General features: G+C 42.5%; 1 long non-coding RNA gene across 1 annotated transcript; it reads right to left on the minus strand.

The window, feature by feature from the left end:
• Nucleotides 1-21,473: 21,473 nt before the first annotated feature.
• LOC134483789 (uncharacterized) lies at nt 21,474-26,654 on the minus strand. Its single transcript, XR_010060795.1, has 2 exons — nt 22,395-26,654; nt 21,474-22,183 (listed from the first exon to the last, which is right to left on the minus strand). It is a non-coding gene; the product is annotated as an uncharacterized LOC134483789 (long non-coding RNA).
• Nucleotides 26,655-27,293: the final 639 nt, after the last annotated feature.

Genomic DNA, 27,293 nt, shown 5'->3' on the forward strand with positions numbered 1-27,293 from the left:
CTTTCAGAGTGCCACAAGGCAATGATAGCTAGAATGTGTGCCTCATAGATGTGACTGAAGCCATGGTTCTCCTCTCTACTCCTCACATGAGCTGTGGCTTCAGAGAAGGTCTGCATTCTACGTGGTGTCCTCTACAGCTTCACTTAATTCAAGATCTGTCTCCTGCCCTTCCCTTGAGAGGACTGCTCATGTTATTTTGAAGGAATCGATGATGGCACCCTTGAGGAAGGAGACAGAGGTGATTGACGGTTTCTGGTGCTCTGGATACAGCTGCTGAGTAAGCTGACACCACAGCAGCCTGCTCCTCCTGCTGGGTGTATGGTGTCAGCTTCTCCAGTGTCCTTAGGGAAGCAGCTGAGCCCCTCCACTGTCTCTGGCTTTTCCACTTAATGGTTCTACCAAGGTTGTGTCTGTCTGGGAGTTCTTAGAATTCCTTTCCCCAGTTCTTCTGGGTTTATGAACCTTTTCTGTCATTATAAAGGTAGAGTCTTGGGTTCCTGGTACATACAATAAGCCAATTCATTTACCATCTCAAAATACGTGACTTAAATGCAAGACATATGCAGGAAGTTTATAATGATGGAGAGTGGTGAGAGGCTTATCATTAATTGTAGTGACTGTTTTTCTTTTAAAAAAGGAAAGCAAATTCAAATGTAACTATCAATAATGGACATTTGTTTTCTAAAGCTAGTGAAGGAGAAGAAGCTAAAGTTTAGGAGTATCTAGTTGTGTCTAAATTTTACTTGCCTTTTCCAAATGTTCACCTTCTTAAGTGATATGCCTGTGATCAAGTCACTTCACTGGAGTTGTGCTGTTACTTTTTTGGCTACCATTAGGATTAAACTGGCTACTATCTGGAAAGGTTCTTAGAAAAATCCCTACAATATAGACTGAGCAGGTATTTGTGAAATAAACAAATGGAGTTATACAAGGGTTGATGAATGGCACACAAAGCCCACCTGCCATTCTACAGAGATGTCACCAGTGAATTTTCATTAAGGTCAGCTCTCTTGTGGGGGTTAAAATAATTAAAAGGAATGAGTGCCATTCCTGTGGGTATATGAGCTTGATACCTTATCCTGCCATGTGACGCAAAACCACCATCCAGTTGCATCTTTTGTGATAAGTAATGCTAAAATTGCTAGAGTCTTTACTACTCTTGTGTGCACACCTCCCAGAATGGCAGAGTGGTTTAATTAGCCTCCAGATCCATATAGCTAAATTTGAATTCTGAGTAGGCTGTAGGTAAACAGTGCTCCTTCCTGTGTTACATTTTAAATCCTAATGCCTAGCATCTCACAATGTAACTAGAAATAGATTAAGTCATATTTTGTCTTTGTCCTCCATTGTCTTAGCTTATAACAATACACACAATAGGTTTAGTGTGATGCTTTTAGATACGTGAACAACATGCTTGAGGACACACTACATTCTTCTCCCAAAGTCCATTGCCCCATTATCCTGACCACTTTACTCTCCCTACATACATACTATATTTTTACATTTGACACATGAGAGAAAACTGATGATTGTCCTAAGGCTGGCTTATAAAAACTCCAGTTCCATAAATTTCCCTGAAAATGTCCTTGTCTAGTTCTATCTCATGGAGAATAGGGCTTTGCAGTGTGTAATATGTCTACCCGATGTCTTCTGTATCCATTCATCTGTTGGCGGGCATTTGAGATGATTCCAAAACTTGGCTGCCATCAGCAGTGCCATGATCAGCATGGGTGAGCTTGTGTTTTCATCACACGGTGCATTCGACGCCCCCAGGTACAAGCTCAGAAGTGGTAAGGCTGGGCATCATGATCCATATAGGATGCTGAGAGACCACCATGTTGGTTTCCACAGTGGCTGGACTAGGTAACAATCCTACCAACAGTGCACGAAGATCCCCTAGCCCTTCCTTACCAATGTTCCTTATTTATTTGATCATTTTCACTCTCTCCATGGTAACTACTACGACTGAAGTGAGATGGGATTATAATATAATTGTAATTTGCCATTCCCTGATGACTAAAAATACTGAAACTTTTCAGGTATTCACTGGTGTTTTGCATTTCTTTTGAAGTATCTGTTTGGTTCATTTACTCCATTATTGGTTGGGTTACATGTTCTTTGTGTTCTCAATATTTTGATTTCTTTGTACATTTTGGATACTCTGTGTTAAATGAGAACCTGACAGAGTCTTTCCCATTCTGTAGCCCATTTACTTACTCTCTGTATATTGTTTCTTCTGTTGTGCAAAGACTCTTTAACTTGACTTAATCAATTGTCAATATTTTTCCATTTTTTTTAATTCATAGTGTCTCATTCAAAAAGTAAGTACCCAGGTCTATATACTAAGGTGTTTCCATGTTTTTCTAAAAAAAAATCAAAGTCCCAGGCCTTGCGTTATGGCTTTTGTACAAAATAGGAAAAAAATGGGTCCAGTTTCAATTCTCTACATATGGTTTCTTCAGCATCAGTTTTAAAATTAAGATCTTGAGAAAGATAATTACATTAGAACATGACCTTGCCTTAGTTATTCATGTTACTCTAACAAAATGTTTAGACTGGTTAGTCTACACAACTGTCTATTCATGTCTTATAATTTGGGGTACTGGGGAAGTCCCAGGCTCTGCAGAGCCATCGGTCCAATAAACAGTCTATTTTCTAAAGGACAGGACAGGATATTATGAAATTTCAGAGAGTGAGAGGGCAAAACAGACAGATTTCCTTGTCAAGTCGTTGTACAGGGCACCTAACCCATTCATGAGAGATGAGTGAAGGCCCACTTCTTAAACAGTATGGTAAGTAATTCATGAATTTGATAGAGAACGCATCCACAAGAGCAGAGCCACAATTGGTCTAAGCACTAATCCAATCTCATCGTTGTCCTTAGGATAAACGGATATTGGGGCCCATGGATTCCAGAAGAATTAGCTTCAAGAGAACGAACATGAAAGTTAAAATAAGAAGGTAGCTCTCTCTGCAAGCCAAGAAGAAAGGCTCCAGAGCAAGTCAAACCTGTCAGATCTTGGTTGTTACTCTGGGACTTTTAGACTCCAGAATGTGGGGAAATGAATTAGTGTTGGGTAAGCTACTTAGTCGGTGACAATCATCTTTAGCTCCACTTCTAGGAGATACAATCTCCCCTTCTGGCCTTCACGGGCACTGCATGCACATGATACACAGACATACATCCAGGCAAACCACACATATACATAAAGTAAGAATAAACCTTTTAAAAAGAATGTACTGTTGGCATGATGTTATTGTGCACTATGCAAAGATTACCCTTGTCTTACTCAAATGCTGACTTCTGTGTGCCCTATCTGGTTACAATTCTTACTCTGAGAGTTTCCTGCCTCAATGTTGTGTAAATATTGCTGCTTCCCAATCGTTCTCTGATTGGTCAATAAAGCTAGCTGATCAGCCAATGATGGAGCAGGGAAGAGAATAGGGCTGGACTTGCGGAAGTGGGGATTCTCCACTGGGAGAGAGTCTAAGAGATGTCATCAGAAAACACCCAGAGCACAGAGAGCCAGATCCGTACTAAAATGCAAGTCTCACAGGGATGTGGGCTGAGAGGTAGCCAGATTTAGCTTCTAGAATTAAAAATAGGGTAACACTGCTCGGTTGTTGTGCTCTTAAAGCTTGTTAAATAAATAGTCCAGGCTCAATTATTTGGGAGCTAACTGGGTTATGAAGAAAACTCTGACACTTAGAAATACGTCACTGACAATGCACTAATGGGATTTGACAAAGAGTTTTTTGAGCCGGACATGAGATCATTTAGCACAAAGTCTGGACTAAACATATTCATTATTTTTAATGGCTAAAAGTATTAATTTGTTTAATAATAAAGAATATATATAATATTTATAATCACAATAATTGTTTAAAGCAGAACCAGCTGTAGAGATAAGCAGCAAGCTCTGCTTTCTCTGTCACTCACCAGCGAACACCTGTTACACACCCAAACCCGTAGTCTTTTGAAGTCACAGATCACTTTTTTTTTGATGAGACAATTACCTCTAGTGGGAGATCAAAAAGTGGCCATGGAGGATGGCTCCGTAGTTAAGAGCACTGGTCGCTCTTCTAGAGGACAGGGTTTGATTCCCAGCACCCACATGGCAGTTCATCACTGTCTATAATTCTGGTTTCAGGGCTTCCAATGCCTTCCTCTGGACTCCTTTGGGTACATGGTGCACAGACACACATACAGGGGCAACACCTGTACACTACACACACACACACACACACATGTATATATATATGTAATATATCAATGTGTATGTTGCACACAACACACACACACATATGATCTTAAAAAAGTTGTATTAAAAAGTGTTCATGAATCTTAAGGCACAAAAAGTTTGACACGAAAATAACAGCTTGAGAAAAGAGATTTTTCTTTTAAGCATGTATTCAAAGTGAGATAGTTATATAGCTCACTACTGATTACATGGTTGGCTGACTGGCTATCCTAGTGTGGAATCTCCCCAAAGCTGGTTACCATATAGAAAATACAACTACATGCAGCTAGCTGTGGTAGCTCGAGAAAGGGTAACGCTAGAAAGCACGGCAAGGCATCAGCTACTATTCTTTCATATGTAATCAGAGGAGGCAGTGAGGGGGTGTGGTGCCACCAATTTCAGGGCAACTTCTACCTCAAGGTCCCTACAGTAAAGTGGAGCTGACCCAGACAGTTTTGTCCCACCCATGACCATTAAAGGAATCAAACCGGCGGTTGGGGATTTGGCTCAGTGGTAGGGCCCTTGCCTAGGAAGCGCAAGGCCCTGTGTTCGGTCCCCAGCTCTGGAAAAAGGAATCAAACCGGGGACTGATAAAAATCCACGCGTACACTGATGTCAAGGTTAATATCACCAGTAGTCAGTCATTCAGATCATGCTCATCCATGCTGAAAGAAGGGCATTTACCCAAAATGTATCATTCCTGCCTCACTGTGAGAAATACCCCAAAATCCAACTGGGCACTCTCTTGATGGGTATCCTTCTCCAAACCCGTAAGTCTCTGAAACACTGGTTGAGAGACTCCCCTCAAATAAAACCAGTTAAAACAGAAGGGACGCAGCTAGTAAATGCCATACAGCAACTAGAATGTGATTCTAGAGCACAGAAATGGCATTACTCGTTAAGAACTAGTTAACTTGATGTACGGTGGGGAGAGGTTGGTTAGTGGAGTAAATCAATGTGGACTCCATATTGGTGAAAAAAGTAGCATAATGTGAAGTGTTGACCTGAAAGAAAATTTTGAATGAAGGAACATGAAGAAATGTTACTATTTTTACAAAGTTTGTACAAATCTAAAACTACTATCAAAGTTAAAATATAGTATTAAAATGTTAATTCAGTGGGACACAAAGCAAAATGAATGGACACGAATGTCAGAGAGCTTTGTGGGGAGGAAGAGGTTGGTGAGGGGAGGCAGAGAGGTGGGAAAAGGCCAGTATGTGGTCAGTATACATCACGCAGATGTGAAATAGTGTCAGAACATAGTTCAATTCATTCAGTGTGTTAAGTGGTATATAAATAAAATTGTCCATTGATGTCACTAAAATATTGGTGCCAGGACCAGGATCCTAAAAGCTAAGAGATGCTTAAAATGATCCCACAAAATACTGTGGTGTTTATACTATTCTTACACACATATGAATTCGTACTGTGTACTTTCCAGTCTCCCATAAGTCACTCATAGTACCTAATACAAGGTGTGCATGATATGCAGTGCTCTTAGATTACATGCACAGTCAGGGGAATAATGGTAAGGAGAATGTCTGGCCACATTCCGTGCAGATGAAATTTTCTTCTGTAGGTTCAACTACACAGCGCTAGCCCGAGCTGCAGGGCAATGTCTAGGAAAGTGCTGGAGGGAAGCTGAGGGCCCCTGACATGGCAGGGTCACAGAGGAGACTGCTCCCTCTGGCTTACTTCCCGAAGACTCAGCAGGGTCCTTGACAATATGAATATTTCAAGTTTTGCTTTGTGGAATTTTACACTGCCTGAAGTTTGGGGTTCACAGCATGTTGACTCCACAGATAAGGAACCCCTGGAGAGGGAGAGCCAACTGCATACAGTTTTACTTGGTTATTTGATTTTATTTGAGATCAACTTAAAGGTAAATTCTTGTCTTTAGGAGTTTTCGAATAAAAGAAGTATTATGTAGTACAATACTTTTAGATTATCAGATTTGATTTTGATACGTTTCTGTGTTGCTTTTACTCTTATTGCTGCTGCTGCTGTTGTTGTTGTAATCATTGACTAAACTGGTGAATTGAAACATCTGTTCTTAATAACACATAAAGTTCTAGAAAAAGAGGTATTGTGTATATCTGTATTTTCTACAAAAGGCAAACACAAATGTTTTTGATTAAAATCAAAAAGGTATGAGAGCCTGAGACTTTCCTGCTGTGGACCTGTTCACCTTTTGCTTTTGCTCCTGTCTGTCTGTCTGGTTGGTTGGTTGAAGTGCTGGGAGAAGAACTCAGGGCCTTGTGGATGCCAAGAAAGCTCTCTATCCCTGAGTCATATGCCCAGCTAGTTGGCCTGCTTGGGTTTTGATTTTTGTCCAGGCTTCTAAGGGAATGCAGCCAGGCTTGGTTAAGAAAGAAAGTGTGACTTTAAAAAAAAAAGCAGATAAATAAAACTATGTCCTTACGGGTCAGATTTTCACTAAGTATTAGGTGAGGAGAATCTGGCCCCTCACCCCAGTGACTTCACAACAGGAAGCAGACAACCTGACAGAAGGCTCCGAAGACAATCGCCAGCCCATCCGTGACACTGGTCTCTTCAAGAAGAGGAGTCAAACACATGGAGAGAAAGGGGAGAGGAGAGGGTGATTCCAGATTGGGAGAAGCGACACTATGTCCTCTGGGATTCCAGGGAGGAAGGAAGGGTGTAGGTTGAGATAAAGCAAAGACTGGAGAGAGGCAGGAAGTTGGCATGAGTCAGCCCTGATGACCTCAGTCATCAGATTGAAGTAGGACATGAGGGTGTTATGGGAAAGGAGGGGTAAGGACTGAGAGGGGGAACCAAAGGAGCCTGGGTAAGATTTGAGCTTGACTCTAAGGAGCAGAAAGTGAAGTCTAAGCAAAGGGAGACGAGAAGCCAATGGGGAGTTCTCTCTGATATTAACACAAATATATTAGGATGTACCATTTCTTTCAGTAGCCTGCGGCTGTCCAAGGGTAGAGAAGGGGAAATAATGGGGCAACAGTGCCCAGGATTTCACCTTCTTAGAGGCAGCAGAGAACAGGGTCTTATGTGTGTGTAAGAGAGGGAGAGAGATCCAAAATGGCTGATGGCAACAGGTCCAGTGCAGTCTCAAAGTATTCAATATGTCAGAGTTTAAAAGGGGGAGAAGGGAGAGAAATTCAACGAATTGGAAGAAAATAGAGACAGCAAGGAAGTCATGTTTTCTTTATGCTAAAAGAAAAGGAAAACTTCTTCAAACCTAATTTGATAGAAGAGGATCATGCAGTCTGAGCATGGACAGTTGGGGCAGGGGTGGAGAATCGAGGTTGAAGATGATCCCAGATGAAGAGGCGCAAGAGACATTAAAATCCACACCCAGTTGGAGGGATGCCAATTAAAAGTGCCCCTTGCTCTTCCAATGGACCTGAGTTGGCTTCCTAGCATCCACACTGGGCAGCTCAGAGCCCCCTGTACCTCTGGCTTTAGTAGACCTGACTCTCACTTCTGGCCTCTGCAGGAACCAACACACATGTGGTATACATACACAAAGAGACTCCATGAATACACTAAAATAAAATGTAATTTAATTCAAAAACATCTGGTGCCACTGACTCCAGTAAGGACAGAACCTCAGAAAGGATGATGAGATTTACAACAGATACCAAAGAGGGAGATAGCTTGCTCACACAATGGATGTACTTTTGAGAAGCTTTCTTTTTGTCTTCTATAGTGTCTGCACTGGTTTAAATTCCAAGCAGTAGTATATACTTTACCCATATCCTCCTCAGCACTTGTTTTTAATCTATTTTCTTGAGGATCATCATTTCAACTTGGGTGAGATGAAATCTCAGAGTAATTTTCATTTGCGTCTCTTCCATAGGTAGTGAAGTCAGTCATCTTTCTCGTGTTTATTGGCCCTTGTGCTTTATCTTTGGAGAACCATATGCTTATGGAATTAGCCCATTCATGCAGTGCATTGCGTGATTGGTAGTTAACATTGTTTTCTGAGTTCTTTGCATATTCTGAATTCATCATCTCTGTGGGAAGTTCTCTCATTCTGCAGGCTATTTCTTCACTATGTTAGCTACCATGTCACAAAGACATGGTACTCTGTGGCACTTTGGCTAGGTGTGCAACCGACAGAGGAACACATAAAGCTGTGGTTTCTGTACACAGCGGAGTGCTTTCCGATGTGAGGATGGAGTGATGTCATTTGCAAGAAAGTAGATGCCACAGGAAGAAATCATATTATGTCTGTCAAGTCAGTGTCAGAAAGCAATTACCATGTTTTCTCTCAGTTGTGGGTCATGGATCTGACACATACACATGGAATGCTAATGCACAGATAACGGGAAAGCATAAATGCAACCATCTTGCAACAAAGAGAATTAATAAGGACAAGAGATAGGAGGATGTAGGAGAGCTCAGGGGGAGATGTACATCAAGCATATTCTATACATGCATGAAAACAACCTTATTCAACCCAGAATAATCAACTTTCAATACGGTAGACACTCTCCATGCCCTGGCATTTGGAGTCAGTGCTGGTGCAGAATTGTCCAAGACTAAGGTATGAAACATAAAATAGCCAGAAAGGCTGGTGAGATAACTCAACGCATGGCTCAGTGAAAACATATAAGGACAAGGCCAACTGATAACAAGAAAGCATTTAATTTGGTATTGCTTTCCATTTCAGGGGGTGAGTCTACGACCATCATGGCAAGCATCATGACAGGGGGCAAGCAGGCACGGCTCTGGAGCAGTGGCTGGAGGCTTGTACCTGATCCCCACTCAAAAGACAGGAAGAGAGAGGCTGTCTGGCGTAGGCCTCTCCTGGTGGCAAACATTTCCCAACAAAGACCATACCTCCTACTTTTACCTATACAGTTCATAAACTGAGAACCAAGAATTCAAATATATGAGCCCATGGTGGCCATTCTTATTGAAACCACCACAATGGTAAAGGTGCTTGCAGCCAAAGCACCACCCTGAGTTTAACCCCTGAAACCTACCTCCATGGCGGAAAGGGAGAATGGACTCTTGCAAGTTGTTCCCCATTGTCCATGCATGCCCACGCACATTGACATGATATGTGAGTTAAAGAAAGAAAGAGAGAGAAAGAAAGGAAGGAAGGAAGGAAGGAAGGAAGGAAGGAAGGAAGGAAGGAAAAACCATGAAAATGATATGGGCTGTGGATAACTTCTGATGAGTGCTGGCTGGTTGCAAACAGGAAAAACATCTGCCCAAATGCCCGTCATGAGCAGGGAAAGGAGCAACACTGGTTGGGGGTCCGGGCTTGCTTTGCTTGTCAAGCTGGCATAGTAGTCTCAGTGCAGGCAGTGATATTGTTTTAAACTTCCCCTTTTCATGGATTTACTTTTATTATTCCTAATATTTTTAGTGATGTATATCTATGTGGCAATATGTGATCATGAGCGTAGGTGCCTGAAGAAGTCAATGGCCTCAGATTGCCCTGGAAATGAAGGTACAAATAGCGGTGACCTGCTGGGAACTGACCTCCAATCTTCTCCTGGAGCAGTAGGTGGTTCACCCATGAGTCTTCAGAGACCAGGAGAGTATGCATGGAGGCAATGCTCTCAAGTGAGCCCAGTCGAGCTTCTGAGTCATGTGGCTCAAGGCTTGGATGGAGTCCATCGAGCAAGAGCCCTGTCTGAGATCCATGGCATCTTTAGATATCATTATGCCTAACATGCTGGCTATATTTATAAAACAGAATTGTAACAACATCTGGAACCTTTACATAAGAACTTAAGGTTGACTTGCCTGCCAGATCGATTTATATTCCTTGATAAGATGGCAAAGCAAAGATTTCTTTTACTTTGCGCTCTCATAAGTAAGATTATTATTCATACTTCATTTTTGCAAATTGGTGGTAACCCAACTGCAGTCAAATCAAGAGCTCACATTGCCAAGTTTTGGTCTGAACAAGTTTTGTATCCAATACACACTTGGCCACAAAATGAAGAGAGAGAATAATAGGAAAGAAAATGTTTTGCTTAGTCTGAGGTTACAAGTAGGGTCCTGGTGGAGTGTGGCTAGTTAGTATCCACTAACCCCTGATGCATTTCACTGTCTAGTTGTGATTTTCTCCTCATGTTTAATATCAACAGCTGTTCAGTAACATAGTGAAACACATGGAACAAAATTTATAGATACTGAACACAAAGCCAGAAAATTACTCTATTCTTGGCACTATTTCTTCCTGGGAAAGCACTAGATATTTTCTTTCTGTTGATGCTCTGTTTAATAAAGTTATGTGATTGGTTAGATTTAGGTTGAACTGAGTGTGTTTTGTTTTCTTTCTTTATGACTCAGTGACAAAAAGAAACACAAAACCTTCTGCTGACTCTAATCACACAACTCTTTTTTTTTCCCCCTGTGTAACTTGAACAAAAAAAAATTGTTGAGAAAATATTCTCAGAAGGATTCATGCTCAGGGCGGTGGGTGGAAGGTGAGAACGGATGGAGAGGGAAGTACATCGATTTGGCATATTTTCTACTCTTGACATTTTCATCTGATGTTGCTTTTCCTTGCAAACCGCTCTTTTCTGTAGCGTTGATCCCCAGGGTCTATAGTTCTATACAGCAACAAAGAAATGCCCATCCTTCTCACCATTAGGGCTTAACATACTGAAAGACATGCTCTAAACATCTCAGAGAAGCTGAGTGAGATGAAGCTATGCTCCCATTGTTAACTGCAACGGTTCGTACTCCATCCACACCTCCATGCAACATAAGACAAAACAACCACCATGTAGACATGACCTTTATAGAACAGGCTAGCCCACAGGATCAGGCTAGCCCACAGGATCAATCCGTCAGCAAAAAATTGGGAGATAACAATGATACATGTGCCTCCTTTGATCCTCTGGTGCCTTATAGAAACATCGGTCATGGAGGAATTCTAGAACCTTCACCAGAAGAGTGCATCTTTGTGGAGTTCTCCAAGTCAACCAGGACAGTGTGTGAATGAGAAGGAAGAGTGATCTTGGCTGGAAGTTACCCAAAGGAGGCTACCTCCAAAAGAAGTTTCCTAAGTTTTAGAAATTGACGAACATTTTAAAAAGCTTATTTATGGAGAGACCCAACCGCCTGGTCAGGTGGGCACTCCTGAGGCTGCAGAGCGGAAGAGACCACCAACACTGCTCACCCCTGCCCACATCCCTGGCCCAAGAGGAAACTGTATAAGGCCTCTGGGCTCCCGTGGGGGAGGGCCCAGGAGCGGCAGGACCCCTGCCACAGACACCGCCGGACCCTGAAGGAAACAGACCGGATAAACAGTTCTCTGCACCCAAATCCCGTGGGAGGGAGAGCTAAACCTTCAGAGAGGCAGACAGGCCTGGGAAACCAGAAGAGACTGCTCCCTGCACACACATCTCGGACGCCAGAGGAAAAAGCCAAAGACCATCTGGAACCCTGGTGCACTGAAGCTCCCGGAAGGGGCGGCACAGGTCTTCCTGGTTGCTGCCGCTGCAGAGAGCCCCTGGACAGCACCCCACGAGCAAACCTGAGCCTCGGGACCACAGGTAAGACCAAATTTTCTGCTGCAAGAAAGCTGCCTGGTGAACTCAAGACACAGGCCCACAGGAACAGCTGAAGACCTTTAGAGAGGAAAAACTACACGCCCGAAAGCAGAACACTCTGTCCCCATAACTGACTGAAAGAGAGGAAAACAGGTCTACAGCACTCCTGACACACAGGCTTATAGGACAGTCTAGCCACTGTCAGAAATAGCAGAACAAAGTAACACTAGAGATAATCTGATGGCGAGAGGCAAGCGCAGGAACCCAAGCAACAGAAACCAAGACTACATGCCATCATCGGAGCCCAATTCTCCCACCAAAACAAACATGGAATATCCAAACACACCAGAAAAGCAAGATCTAGTTTCAAAATCATATTTGATCATGATGCTGGAGGACTTCAGGAAAGACCTGAACACACTTAGGGAAGCACAGGAAAACATTAATAAACAAGTAAAAGCCTACAGAGAGGAATCGCAAAAATCCCTGAAAGAATTCCAGGAAAACACAATCAAACAGTTGAAGGAATTAAAAATGGAAACAGAAGCAATCAAGAAAGAACACATGGAAACAACCCTGGATATAGAAAACCAAAAGAAGAGACAAGGAGCTGTAGATACAAGCTTCACCAACAGAATACAAGAGATGGAAGAGAGAATCTCAGGAGCAGAAGATTCCATAGAAATCATTGACTCAACTGTCAAAGATAATGTAAAGCGGAAAAAGCTACTGGTCCAAAACATACAGGAAATCCAGGACTCAATGAGAAGATCAAACCTAAGGATAATAGGTATAGAAGAGAGTGAAGACTCCCAGCTCAAAGGACCAGTAAATATCTTCAACAAAATCATAGAAGAAAACTTCCCTAACCTAAAAAAAGAGATACCCATAGACATACAGGAAGCCTACAGAACTCCAAATAGATTGGACCAGAAAAGAAACACCTCCCGTCACATAATTGTCAAAACACCAAACGCACAAAATAAAGAAAGAATATTAAAAGCAGTAAGGGAAAAAGGTCAAGTAACATATAAAGGGAGACCTATCAGAATCACACCAGACTTCTCGCCAGAAACTATGAAGGCCAGAAGATCCTGGACTGATGTTATACAGACCCTAAGAGAACACAAATGCCAGCCCAGATTACTGTATCCAGCAAAACTCTCAATTAACATTGATGGAGAAACCAAGATATTCCATGACAAAACCAAATTTACACAATATCTTTCTACAAATCCAGCACTACAAAGGATAATAAATGGTAAAGCCCAACATAAGGAGGCAAGCTATACCCTAGAAGAAGCAAGAAACTAATCGTCTTGGCAACAAAACAAAGAGAATGAAAGCACACAAACATAACCTCACATCAAATATGAATATAACGGGAAGCAATAAGCACTATTCCTTAATATCTCTCAATATCAATGGCCTCAACTCCCCAATAAAAAGACATAGATTAACAAACTGGATACGCAACGAGGACCCTGCATTCTGCTGCCTACAGGAAACACACCTCAGAGACAAAGACAGACACTACCTCAGAGTGAAAGGCTGGAAAACAACTTTCCAAGCAAATGGTCAGAAGAAGCAAGCTGGAGTAGCCATTCTAATATCAAATAAAATCAATTTCCAACTAAAAGTCATCAAAAAAGATAAGGAAGGACACTTCATATTCATCAAAGGAAAAATCAACCAAGATGAACTCTCAATCCTAAATATCTATGCCCCAAATACAAGGGCACCTACATATGTAAAAGAAACCTTACTAAAGCTCAAAACACACATTGCACCTCACACAATAATAGTGGGAGATTTCAACACCCCACTCTCATCAATGGACAGATCATGGAAACAGAAATTAAACAGTGATGTAGACAGACTAAGAGAAGTCATGAGCCAAATGGACTTAACGGATATTTATAGAACATTCTATCCTACAGCAAAAGGATATACCTTCTTCTCAGCTCCTCATGGTACTTTCTCCAAAATTGACCATATAATTGGTCAAAAAACGGGCCTCAACAGGTACAGAAAGATAGAAATAATCCCATGCGTGCTATCGGACCACCACGGCCTAAAACTGGTCTTCAATAACAATAAGGGAAGAATGCCCACATATACGTGGAAATTGAACAATGCTCTACTCAATGATAACCTGGTCAAGGAAGAAATAAAGAAAGAAATTAAAAACTTTTTAGAATTTAATGAAAATGAAGATACAACATACTCAAACTTATGGGACACAATGAAAGCTGTGCTAAGAGGAAAACTCATAGCGCTGAGTGCCTGCAGAAAGAAACAGGAAAGAGCATATGTCAGCAGCTTGACAGCACACCTAAAAGCTCTAGAACAAAAAGAAGCAAATACACCCAGGAGGAGTAGAAGGCAGGAAATAATCAAACTCAGAGCTGAAATCAACCAAGTAGAAACAAAAAGGACCATAGAAAGAATCAACAGAACCAAAAGTTGGTTCTTTGAGAAAATCAACAAGATAGATAAACCCTTAGCCAGACTAACGAGAGGACACAGAGAGTGTGTCCAAATTAACAAAATCAGAAATGAAAAGGGAGACATAACTACAGATTCGGAGGAAATTCAAAAAATCATCAGATCTTACTATAAAAACCTATATTCAACAAAATTTGAAAATCTTCAGGAAATGGACAATTTCCTAGACAGATACCAGGTATCGAAGTTAAATCAGGAACAGATAAACCAGTTAAACAACCCCATAACTCCTAAGGAAATAGAAGCAGTCATTAAAGGTCTCCCAACCAAAAAGAGCCCAGGTCCAGACGGGTTTAGTGCAGAATTCTATCAAACCTTCATAGAAGACCTCATACCAATATTATCCAAACTATTCCACAAAATTGAAACAGATGGAGCCCTACCGAATTCCTTCTATGAAGCCACAATTACTCTTATACCTAAACCACACAAAGACACAACAAAGAAAGAGAACTTCAGACCAATTTCCCTTATGAATATCGACGCAAAAATACTCAATAAAATTCTGGCAAACCGAATTCAAGAGCACATCAAAACAATCATCCACCATGATCAAGTAGGCTTCATCCCAGGCATGCAGGGATGGTTTAATATACGGAAAACCATCAACGTGATCCATTATATAAACAAACTGAAAGAACAGAACCACATGATCATTTCATTAGATGCTGAGAAAGCATTTGACAAAATTCAACACCCCTTCATGATAAAAGTCCTGGAAAGAATAGGAATTCAAGGCCCATACCTAAACATAGTAAAAGCCATATACAGCAAACCAGTTGCTAACATTAAACTAAATGGAGAGAAACTTGAAGCAATCCCACTAAAATCAGGGACTAGACAAGGCTGCCCACTCTCTCCCTACTTATTCAATATAGTTCTTGAAGTTCTAGCCAGAGCAATCAGACAACAAAAGGAGATCAAAGGGATACAGATCGGAAAAGAAGAGGTCAAAATATCACTATTTGCAGATGACATGATAGTATATTTAAGTGATCCCAAAAGTTCCACCAGAGAACTACTAAAGCTGATAAACAACTTCAGCAAAGTGGCTGGGTATAAAATTAACTCAAATAAATCAGTTGCCTTCCTCTATACAAAAGAGAAACAAGCCGAGAAAGAAATTAGGGAAACGACACCCTTCATAATAGACCCAAATAATATAAAGTACCTCGGTGTGACTTTAACCAAGCAAGTAAAAGATCTGTACAATAAGAACTTCAAGACACTGAGGAAAGAAATTGAAGAAGACCTCAGAAGATGGAAAGATCTCCCATGCTCATGGATTGGCAGGATTAATATGGTAAAAATGGCCATTTTACCAAAAGCAATCTACAGATTCAATGCAATCCCCATCAAAATACCAATCCAATTCTTCAAAGAGTTAGACAGAACAATTTGCAAATTCATCTGGAATAACAAAAAACCCAGGATAGCTAAAGCTATCCTCAACAATAAAAGGACTTCAGGGGGAATCACTATCCCTGAACTCAAGCAGTATTACAGAGCAATAGTGATAAAAACTGCATGGTATTGGTACAGAGACAGACAGATAGAGCAATGGAATAGAATTGAAGACCCAGAAATGAACCCACACACCTATGGTCACTTGATTTTTGACAAAGGAGCCAAAACCATCCAATGGAAAAAAGATAGTATTTTCAGCAAATGGTGCTGGTTCAACTGGAGGGCAACATGTAGAAGAATGCAGATCGATCCATCCTTATCACCCTGTACAAAGCTTAAGTCCAAGTGGATCAAGGACCTCCACATCAAACCAGACACACTCAAACTAATAGAAGAAAAACTAGGGAAGCATCTGGAACACATGGGCACTGGAAAAAATTTCCTGAACAAAACACCAATGGCTTATGCTCTAAGATCAAGAATCGACAAATGGGATCTCATAAAACTGCAAAGCTTCTGTAAGGCAAAGGACACTGTGGTTAGGACAAAACGGCAACCAACAGATTGGGAAAAGATCTTTACCAATCCTACAACAGATAGAGGCCTTATTTCCAAAATATACAAAGAACTCAAGAAGTTAGACCGCAGGGAAACAAATAACCCTATTAAAAAATGGGGTTCAGAGCTAAACAAAGAATTCACAGCTGAGGAATGCCGAATGGCTGAGAAACACCTAAAGAAATGTTCAACATCTTTAGTCATAAGGGAAATGCAAATCAAAACAACCCTGAGATTTCACCTCACACCAGTGCGATTGGCTAAGATCAAAAACTCAGGTGACAGCAGATGCTGGCGAGGATGTGGAGAAAGAGGAACACTCCTCCATTGTTGGTGGGATTGCAGACTGGTAAAACCATTCTGGAAATCAGTCTGGAGGTTCCTCAGAAAATTGGACATTGAACTGCCTGATGATCCAGCTATACCTCTCTTGGGCATATACCCTAAGATGCCTCAACATATAAAAGAGACACGTGCTCCACTATGTTCATCGCAGCCTTATTTATAATAGCCAGAAGCTGGAAAGAACCCAGATGCCCTTCAACAGAGGAATGGATACAGAAAATGTGGTACATCTACACAATGGAATATTACTCAGCTATCAAAAACAACGAGTTTATGAAATTCGTAGGCAAATGGTTGGAACTGGAAAATATCATCCTGAGTGAGCTAACCCAATCACAGAAAGACATACATGGTATGCACTCATTGATAAGTGGCTATTAGCCCAAATGCTTGAATTACCCTAGATCCCTAGAACAAACGAAACTCAAGACGGATGATCAAAATGTGAATGCTTCACTCCTTCTTTAAATGAGGAAAAAGAATACCCTTGGCAGGGAAGGGAGAGGCAAAGATTAAAACAGAGACTGAAGGAACACCCATTCAGAGCCTGCCCCACATGTGGCCCATACATATACAGCCACCCAATTAGACAAGATGGATGAAGCAAAGAAGTGCAGACCGACAGGAGCCGGATGTAGATCGCTCCTGAGAGACACAGCCAGAATACAGCAAATATAGAGGCGAATGCCAGCAGCAAACCACTGAACTGAGAATAGGTCCCCTATTGAAGGAATCAAAGAACTGGAAGAGCTTGAAGGGGCTCGAGACCCCAAAAGTACAACAATGCCAAGCAACCAGAGCTTCCAGGGACTAAGCCACTACCTAAAGACTATACATGGACTGACCCTGGACTCTGACCCCATAGGTAGCAATGAATATCCTAGTAAGAGCACCAGTGGAAGGGGAAGCCCTGGGTCCTGCTAAGACTGAACCCACAGTGAACTAGTCTATGGGGGGAGGGCGGCAATGGGGGGAGGGTTGGGAGGGGAACACCCATAAGGAAGGGGAGGGGGGAGGGGGATGTTTGCCCGGAAACCGGGAAAGGGAATAACACTCGAAATGTATATAAGAAATACTCAAGTTAATAAAAAAAAAAATAAAAAGCTTATTTATTTTTAGTGTATGAGTAGTGTTTGTCTTCACGTATGTATGTGCAGATGAAGTCATCAGGTTTCCTGGAACTGGAATTACAGATGACTATGAACCACCATGTGGGGGCTGGAAAGCCAGCCCTGTTTTCTGCAAGGATAGCAAATGCTGTTAGTTGCTGAGGTTTACCTACAGCACCAGTTCTGGAGACATTTAACTCAAGATAAACCCATCCTAACAAAGTCATGTGTGTACCATGCAGCATTCCTACCAAACTCTGGTACAAGGCAGACTCCAACCTTTAAGAAACTTTGACATGTGCTATCATGAGATCGAAAGAGATTCCATGAGATGAAAGGGGATATAATTCATTCCCATTTTACAGAGGTGGAATCTAGATGTCACAGCTGTCAAATGATTGCCCTTAGGCCATGTGGCATGTGTGTCATAAAATTTAGAAAACCTTTTGCTTAGTCATTTAAATATTGTGTAATTACTCAAGCTTCTGATTCACACAAGGAGCCATAAAACTAGAAATTATGGCTGAGATTTTTCTGACTTCTGAATTTTGCAACAGCAGAATTACAGACATGACTAAGTAGGCAAGAGTCACAATGCACACGAACAAATAAGGAGGAAGACACAGCTGGCTCTGTGGATTCACATCTGCATGAGTCAGAGCTCTCAAGAGAGACAGAATCAACCGCATTCCACGGGATCTTCAGCGTCTAGATCCAGTTTGACACTGAGGACTGGGAGGGATCCACAGAAACAAGAAGTAACTGTGGATCTCAGTTCTCTGACCTCCAGAACTGAAAGATGTTCTCCTTCAGAAAAAACTGGCAGACAGGAGAAATCTTTCTCTCTTGGAGGAAAACTCAGCATTTTCTATTCACATCTTTGGTTTGCTGCATTGAGACCTTCACACACTGTGGTCCAATGTTTACCTCATCTAAATCCAGACTTGCAGAGATTTGCAGAACAATGTTTGATTCTTGGGTGCCCTGTGGTCGAACCAAATTGACCTGCCGACACAACCCTCATAATTCTCTTCTGAACTCACACACCCTCCCCATCATACGCCTACAGTATCATACATAATCAAAAGTAAGGAAAATAGGAAAACCATACTCCTACACCAGGCTACAACTATCCTCTACATAATTAAAAAATGGATTCTTTCCTCAGAAGATGATGTGACGTCTTTGGCTGACGTTTGCTCCTCTCCTGAGACCTTATCAAAACCATAACATAATGTTCTGAATTGTTTTTACCAACCTATATTTGTATTTGAATTGGAGTCGATTGTATTTGGAGACAGGGGCATTTACACATCATCATGAACAAATGAACTTATAAGGCCTTAGCCCAACAACACTGGCTTTCTAAAAGGAAGAGGCAGTAGGAAGATGCCCACATGGACACTTATCCAGAGGTAGCCCTTTAAATCCAAGGTGGAGCTCAATAGGCTATAATCTGCTGGGACTTGATCTTGGGATCTCAGGCCTCTAGAACTGAAAGAAAAAAGAAGGTCTACTAGTTAAGTTACCAAGTCTATTTTGGCCTCCTGATCCAAGATGAAAGCTCGAAGTGTTTGTTATGATCTCAGAGGAGAAATGTTAGTTTTAAAGCATCAGTCCAGTGGTGGGTATGTTCTCATTATTTTTTTCTGCTCAATTTACAAGCTGGACCTAGATTTTAAGTGGAGCTCTTCTTTTAAAAATCAACCAGACAGCATATTTTCCTGATGGTTAGAGAGTTGGATCATAAATTCCTCAATGTCTTTGGGGAAAGTTCCATTTTATGGTTTTAAAACAGTATGGTGGAGTTGCCAGTAGTAGGGAGGGTGGCTGAAAAAGAATAAACAATTTTGAGGACTGTGGTGATTAATAATATAATTATCAAGTTTGTGAGATCAAAACACATCTGGGATGCAGGTCACTTGGCATGAAAGTGATGAATTATCTTGATTCGGTTAACTGAGTGGGGGAAGAAACGCCCACTATGGGTGGTACCATTCCCAGGGCTGGGATTCTGAATGATATATTTTTAAGAGTGTGTGTGTGTGTGTGTGTGTGTGTGTGTGTGTGTGTGTGTGTCTGTCTGTCTGTCTGTCTGTCTGTCTGTCTGTCTTAGGGGGAATAAAGTTAACTGAGTATATGAATTCATTGCTCTCTGCTTCTTAACTTCCCCTCCATGGATCATAACTTTGAAATATGATCCAAAATAAGCATTTTACACCTTTCATTGTTTTTCATAGATATTTTATGAAAGCAACAGGGAAAGAAACTAAGAAACCGAGTACTGCTTACTGAACCCTAGAGAGACATAGGGAGAAGGTGCATGTAGCCATATTTTAGTGAGGGCCTGGACTACATGGTGGGTTTATAGTATTGCTCCCTATGAATCCTAAGGGTTGTTAAACCATAAGATTGATTCTCAAAAGCTTGCGTGACTCTATCATATGATACAAATGTGCACTTGCACATATAGCTTACACTGGAAGACAGTTTTTCCTTACTGAAGATGCTCTCTTTTTCACTTAGCACTCTATTAGGAAGAGTTGTGGACACTGTGACCCACTTACATTTGATTCCAGAGTAGTGAAATTGAATAGAAGATAGGATGAGCTCATGATGACTGTGAGTCTTTGCATGCATGTGTGTGTGTGTCTGTGTGTGTCTCTATGCATGCATGTGTGTGTATTATGTGTGTATGCATGCATGTGTATATGTGTGTACACATTATGTGTGTGTAGGCACACGTGCATGTGTGTGTGTGCATGCATTGAATGTGTGTATGTGTTCGTGCATGTGGGTGTATTTGTGCATGTGCATGTGTGTATGTATTCATACATGTGTGTGTGCATGTATGTGCATGTGTGCAGGCATTCCTGTGTGTATTGAGTGTTCATGCATGAGCATGCACATACATGCATGCTGGTTTTACATAATTATACACAACCTATTTTCAGAGCTATAATACTTGGTAGGTCCTGTTTGTAAATATGTTTTCATTCTTTGGGTAATACTTATTTTTTTCTTACAAAGTTGAATACAGGTCCTGGAATGTTTTTAGTGCTAATGTAACACCTTCCTGTCACATAATTCCTAAAGAAATGACAAACAGAGGGGGGTTTGGAGCAATATTAAGTTGTTTCAACTTTTTTATTAACCTCAACAGTCATCCATTCTGATGACGGCCTGCGAACCTGTAAATAAAAGCAGTACACGTGTGTGTGTGTGTGTGTGTGTGTGTGTGTGTGTGTGTAATGACTTCTAAATTCTCCAAAAGATGCGTGTCAGATTTGCTCAGTAGATGGTGCAGACCCCCTGGGAGAAGTGTTCTCAGCCTTTGCCGAGTCAAAGGCTGATGATCCAGAAATACTGAAGGAGAGTCCTGAATGCAGGACTTCTTGAACGGCAGTTTTAGTCTCAAGAGTCACTGCCCACAGGAAACATCAGTGGCTTCAGAGCAGTACCCGAGGCCACCTGGACTCTTCAAATTACCCAATGGGACAGGTAGGCTTTACACCTTAAGCAGGAACTGTGTGAGAGCTTTGTGGTTTATTGTTTCTTTTGAAGCCTCTCTCTCCAGCTCATAATTTTGTGTTGAGTCTGAAACAGACTACATTTCTCAGTGCTTCCTACTTTCAAGGCACCAATATAGGGCTGGAAATCGGATTTTTTCTCCAAACAAGTGCTAAATCCACAAAAACAAAAGCAAAAGATACCATATTCTCTTTATTTCTCATCAAAGCCTCACAAATAAACCACACCCCAGGGTGGCTTTTTCTATTGGCTTCTGTTAGTGATTTACTTCCGTGTGTGTGTGTGTGTGTGTGTGTGTGTGTGTGTGTGTGTGTGTGCGCGCGCGCGTGCAGATGCATACAGCACTGGAGGTCCTATCAGATCTCATGGAGCTGTAGCTGTTGTAAGCTCACCAACATGGGTGCTGAGAACCAATCTCAGGTCCTTAACAAGTGAGCATCACCATAGTTGGCAACAACATGTTCTCTGCCAACCTGGAGCCCTTCTGAATCAGCAACAAATCCCCAAAGTTGTGGGGGTGAAATGAGTGGGTGATGACCAGACACAGAAGAGAGTGGGTTGGCAGACGAATGATGTTTCTAACAATAAATTTCAGAAGCATCAACAGTCCTCTTTCATTGCTGGTCTTAGACTTGAAGCAGGCATTGAGCTGCCTCTCCAACCCTCACCATAACTTCTATGAATCACGCCGATCCAAATTTGACCCAGGGCACTTAAAACAAAGTTTACCCATTTTATTTTTTTCTAAAATGACTAAGAGACAAACAGTGAGTCACAGATGAAAACACATCCAATGGAATCTGTTAAAGCTTGATTATGATGTATGAAAGTCTTGGCATGACTGGTCTTATAAAACTTAGCCAGGCTTATCCTAAGTTCAAGGTTGAGGCTTGGGCGGATCGTATCGTGAGGAAGGCAGATGGTAGTTTATTCTCCGACATTTCACCCCTTTGATGTGCCTTCAAAGAGATGTGTGCTTATTCTTTAAAAAAGGAGATGAAGAAAAGGAGGAGGAGGAGGAGGAGGAGGAAGAGGAGGAAGAAGAAGGAAGGAAGAAGAAAGAAAAAAGAAAGAAAAAAGAAAGAAAAAAGAAAAAAATCCCACTCAGTTCATTCAAAACCAGAGACCCCCAGCTGGGCATCCCAGGTTCCTCAGGAATTCCTAAACCTCTAAAAAAAATTAATTCTACTTACAGCAAGAATTGCCTCACTGAGGGATGAGGTTAAACTTGAGCCCAGTGGTGTTCTGTGAGAGGACAACTTGAGATGTGAGCTCCCGGTGCAGAGCCCCAGAATCTGTGGTCCAGGCTCTTCCAGAGACATCATCGGGGGATCTGCCATCACCTTGTTGTCAGAGGTGACCATCTGAGAGTTTGCGACATAGGCACATGTAAAAGTGAGCAGAAACCCCTAGGCCTGGCCGTTCCAGGGATCACCATCTAAAAACTGACAGAAAAGAAACTTCCTAGTACGGTCACCTAAAACCTGGAGTCTAGGAACTTCTGGTTCTGATCACCCAGAAATCTCTCTCCAGGAGCTCTGCAGAGCCTGTGGTCTGGTGATTGCCAGCCCCTTGTCCTCTGTGGATGGTTTCCACTGCAGGATAAACGAGTATCAAATACTCAGAGATCGATTCGGCAGAGTGCTGTACCGAGACGAGCTCCCATAAACTGAAAAGCAAATCCCTTTGGGTGACTTTATCCAGCTCTCCCAGAGAATACTTGAGTTATTACGAGCTTAAACCAGATTAGCCAAAGACTGTATGTGTTTTCTGAGTATACCCCGGCTAGAGTTACAAATGTAACTTATATCCTTGTGGCCAGTTTGACAAACCACAGTTTTCCTACTTTGGTTTGCATAGGGTGTGTAGTTTGTTCCGTTTTAAATCAAGAAACAGAAAAAGTAGTCTTATCTAGTTTTTAAAATTCTGCTTGTTTCTCTTAACAAAAGAAATAGCCCTTTCGAGTCCTCAATTCTCATTATATGCTGTCTTCATGGATTATTGCTTGTGCACAGCGTAACCTACAGCCTTATCTGAATTCTGGAAACAGACTGTAAGGAGAAAGAACAGAGGCAGAGAAATAAGTCTTTATCCAGGAAAGCTCACACAGGTTAGCAATGGACGAGCTCCTGGGACAAGCACGAGTTAAAAGCCAGTTGGGTTGCGTGAAGATTGACGATCTCAGATGCTTATGATAACTAAGTCAAAAAGCATTGTTCTTTCAATAACTTGGACCACAGAATAAAGTCAACTTTGACTATATTTACGTAGGTATGTAAATTAGTCTATAAATGTATGTGACTGAATTTCTGTGCCTCTTTCTCTGAATGCACACACAAAAACAAATTACTGTTAGTGTAACACAATATACTTGTGTCATTCATTAAGACACCATGAGGATTACTTTAAAGCACTTAGAATGAAGTAAAGAAGCCACCATTCTACTTATCCAAGAAGGAATTGCATAAATACAGCCATTCTCTTCTTAAAGCTGCATCTTACTCTGTTATAGATTGCTATAACACACTCAAGTACACCTCCTTCATGTGCATTGAGCTACTCTTAGTAGCTCGATATTACAAGGGTAGAACTGTGATGATTGCCTCGGTGACATGTGTCTTTTTTTTTTTCCACTAAGAGAATCGCTGGCATAAATATCTGAAAGTAAGGTTACCAGTCCTATAAATTATGTGATTCTGCTAAATATTTGCCAAACATAAAAAATGTGCAGTTTTGTTAAATACTGGTGCATTTATTTTGTAATACTTCGTAAATTTATTTATTTTATGGATTGTGCGTTTTCAAAATTTTCTACTGCCTGAAAGCCAGGGAAGGTGCTTCACAGATGTGATCTCAGCACTTGAAAAGCTGAGTCAGGATGAAGGGGGAGAGAGAGGGAGGGAGGGAGACAGAAAGGGGGAGGGAGGGAAGAAGAGAGAAAGGGAAGGGAAGAATAGAAGAGAGACAGACAGAGAGAGGGAGGAGAGAGAGGGAGGGAGGGAGACAGAAAGGGAAGGGAAGAATAGAAGAGAGACGGACAGAGAGAGGGGGGAGAGAGAGGGAGGGAGGGAGAGAGAGAGAGAGAGAGAGAGAGAGAGAGACAGGGACGGAGGGAAGGAGGGAGGGGAGGGAAGGGGGAAACCACAATATACCTATTGTGACCTTCATCAGTGTTTGTGATCTCAGATCAGCTGTGGCAGCATGCAAACACCTGCAGAGCATTAAGCCCGACAGAATTCCAGCATGTAGAAGCAGGTGCTCAGGATTCTCACCCCTAGCTGAACAACTGTGGACAGCTATAGCTTCTGAGACTGGAAAAGTCCGTTTTCTTTTGGGGTGTAGCTTCCAAGAAGCTATGCGTGTTCCAGTAGATGGTCTCGAATTCACACACATGCTGGCAGGGCTCAGTAGACTCAATGAGTTTTAAAACAACACACACACACACACACACACACACACACACACACACACAAAAGGGGAAAAATAGTAGAGAGTATTAGAGAAGAGAGAATAGACTTAATAAAAGATTATATTCATCATAAAATTCTAAAAAATAATATATGCATACATGTATATCTGTATATACATACATATATTTGTACACACATAATACAATTCGGTCATTTATGGTGAGTCAACAAGAAGAGATATGTTAAAATAATTTAGGATTACTGGGAACATGACTGTGATAAGGAATACATCATGAGTTATAAACCGTGACAGATATCTCCTGCGTGAGGCAGATGTAAGCCAAATGGCATTTCCAGTACATTTAGAGTTTCCTGAAGCTGTTTTCATGTATGGCCTCAGCATCCATTCCATTAGGACTGTTTTTAACCTTCAAAATTCGTGCTATGTCCTAATAAATTACAACCCACTGAGACCAATCCTAGGAGACCACGCCAAGGCTAGACTACAGACAGGCTCCCAGCTGGGGTCTCTGACTCTTACTCTCTCCAGTCATCAGCTTCCCTCGGTTATCCACACAATAACTGGAGTGATGGTTCCGGCACAGAATTCAGCTGTCTGGACTGTGCTGCCTACTGTGCTTCCGGCTCACCATCACGTTGGGCTAGCTCCTTGGCCGTCGTCTATAACCTCGTCTCTTTCTCCACCTCCCGCCAGATTCCCTTCACTCTCACCCTTGCTGAGGCATCATGGTCGGATGTCTTTGATGTTCCCTCAGAAATTCATGTACCATCCTGCCTTAGGCCTTAGAGCCATCCGTGTTCCCTTGCTTGAAGCTCCTGGGTCGTGGCTCCCTGTGGCTTCATCCAGAGCTCCCCTTAAACGCATCCTTAGCGAGGCCCACACTGATGCTGGACCACACTCAACAGCTCCTTCCCTCTCTAACCATCTGCACTCTCTGCTCCTTCTAAAAGCAACTTCTGCTACCTGGTGTAATTCGCACTCGATCGTTTGTCTCTTCCCCTCAGCCTTTAAAACACCATCAGAGATGGAGATCTGCTTTGCTCAATGGCAGATCCCCAGGGCTTAGACCCATGAACAGTATTACAGTGGCCTTGTCCCAGGAGACAGATAATGACACAAAATGATGACAGTTATGTATATTGTGACATTTCCTTGTCACTCCTGGGTTAAAAAGAATTCTGGACATTGATGGGGAAGGAGGGCAGACAAAGGCAGGAGCCGGAGACAGGGATGGCGCAAGGACCATTTCCTAAGTGGACCAAAGTGGGGATTAAAGGTGGGGTGGGTACGAGTTGCAGCAGCCAAACTAGAGAGAACCCTTGGGGTTTCTAACATGAGGGAGTGGGATAAAGTTGGTGGGAGGGAGGGCTGATGTAGCCAAACTAGAGAGTACCTGTGGGGTTTGACTATTATATGAAACAAGAATATATGACAATTATATGGCACTCCAAGCACATGACAGGGAGCAATGGTGGATGTGTGTCTATTTGAAGGACAGCATCAATAGCTGTATAGTGGCTCCCACCACCCACACAACGCCCCAGAGCCTCTCTCCACAGAGTCTTTGAACAGAAGTCTGTACCTTCTCTGTTCTGCCTCACTAAAGGAAAGGGCTGGCATCCCTTTGGCCCCATGACCTTTGACCCTTTGACCCTATGACCCGTGGGTAAACGGTGCCTCTTCAAAATTTCGATCAAGTCTTTTGGAAGTGCTAGCTGCCCTATGCTACAGCCCTGACAACTCCTATGTGAAGAATACACAATCACAAACAGAAAGAGAGAATAAGGACAAAGAAAATAACATTTGAGGGTGTTCCACAAACAGAGAATGGGTAGTGATCATTTCCTCTTCTCTAGGAATGTGTGCAATTCCTCTGCCAGCCAAGCCTCCAGTGTGGGGGTCACGGGAAAAGCCCCATTGAACTCTATCTAGAACTCAAGCCCTCTCTCCTCCCATTAAGAGTCTTGACTTCCAGGGCTCAAACTGGAGCTGATTACAATCTTCCTGTTACTAGGACTTGTACCTGGACACGTCACACCCACACTGACGACAGCACCCCACACCGACCACAGCACCCCACACCGACCACAGCACCCCACACCGACCACAGCACCCCACACCGACCACAGCACCCCACACCGACCACAGCACCCCACACCGACCACAGCACCCCACACTGACCACAGCACCCCACACTGACCACAGCACCCCACACTGACCACAGCACCCCACACTGACCACAGCACCCCACACCGACGACAGCACCCCACACTGACGACAGCACCCCACACTGACGACAGCACCCCACACCGACCACAGCACCCCACACTGACCACAGCACTCCACACTGACCAGGCATTCCACACTGACCACAGCACCCCACACTGATGACAGCACCCCACACTGATGACAGCACCCCACACTGACCACAGCACCCCACACTGACCACAGCACCCCACACTGACCAGGCATTCCACACTGACCACAGCACCCTACACTGACGACAGCACCCCACACTGACCACAGCACCCCACACTGACCACAGCACCCCACACTGACCATAGCACCCCACACTGACCAGGCATTCCACACTGACCAGGCATTCCACACTGACGACAGCACCCCACACTGACCACAGCACCCCACACCGACGACAGCAT

This window comes from Rattus norvegicus, chromosome 20 (assembly GCF_036323735.1).
Source record: "Rattus norvegicus strain BN/NHsdMcwi chromosome 20, GRCr8, whole genome shotgun sequence".
Taxonomy (NCBI): domain Eukaryota; kingdom Metazoa; phylum Chordata; class Mammalia; order Rodentia; family Muridae; genus Rattus; species Rattus norvegicus.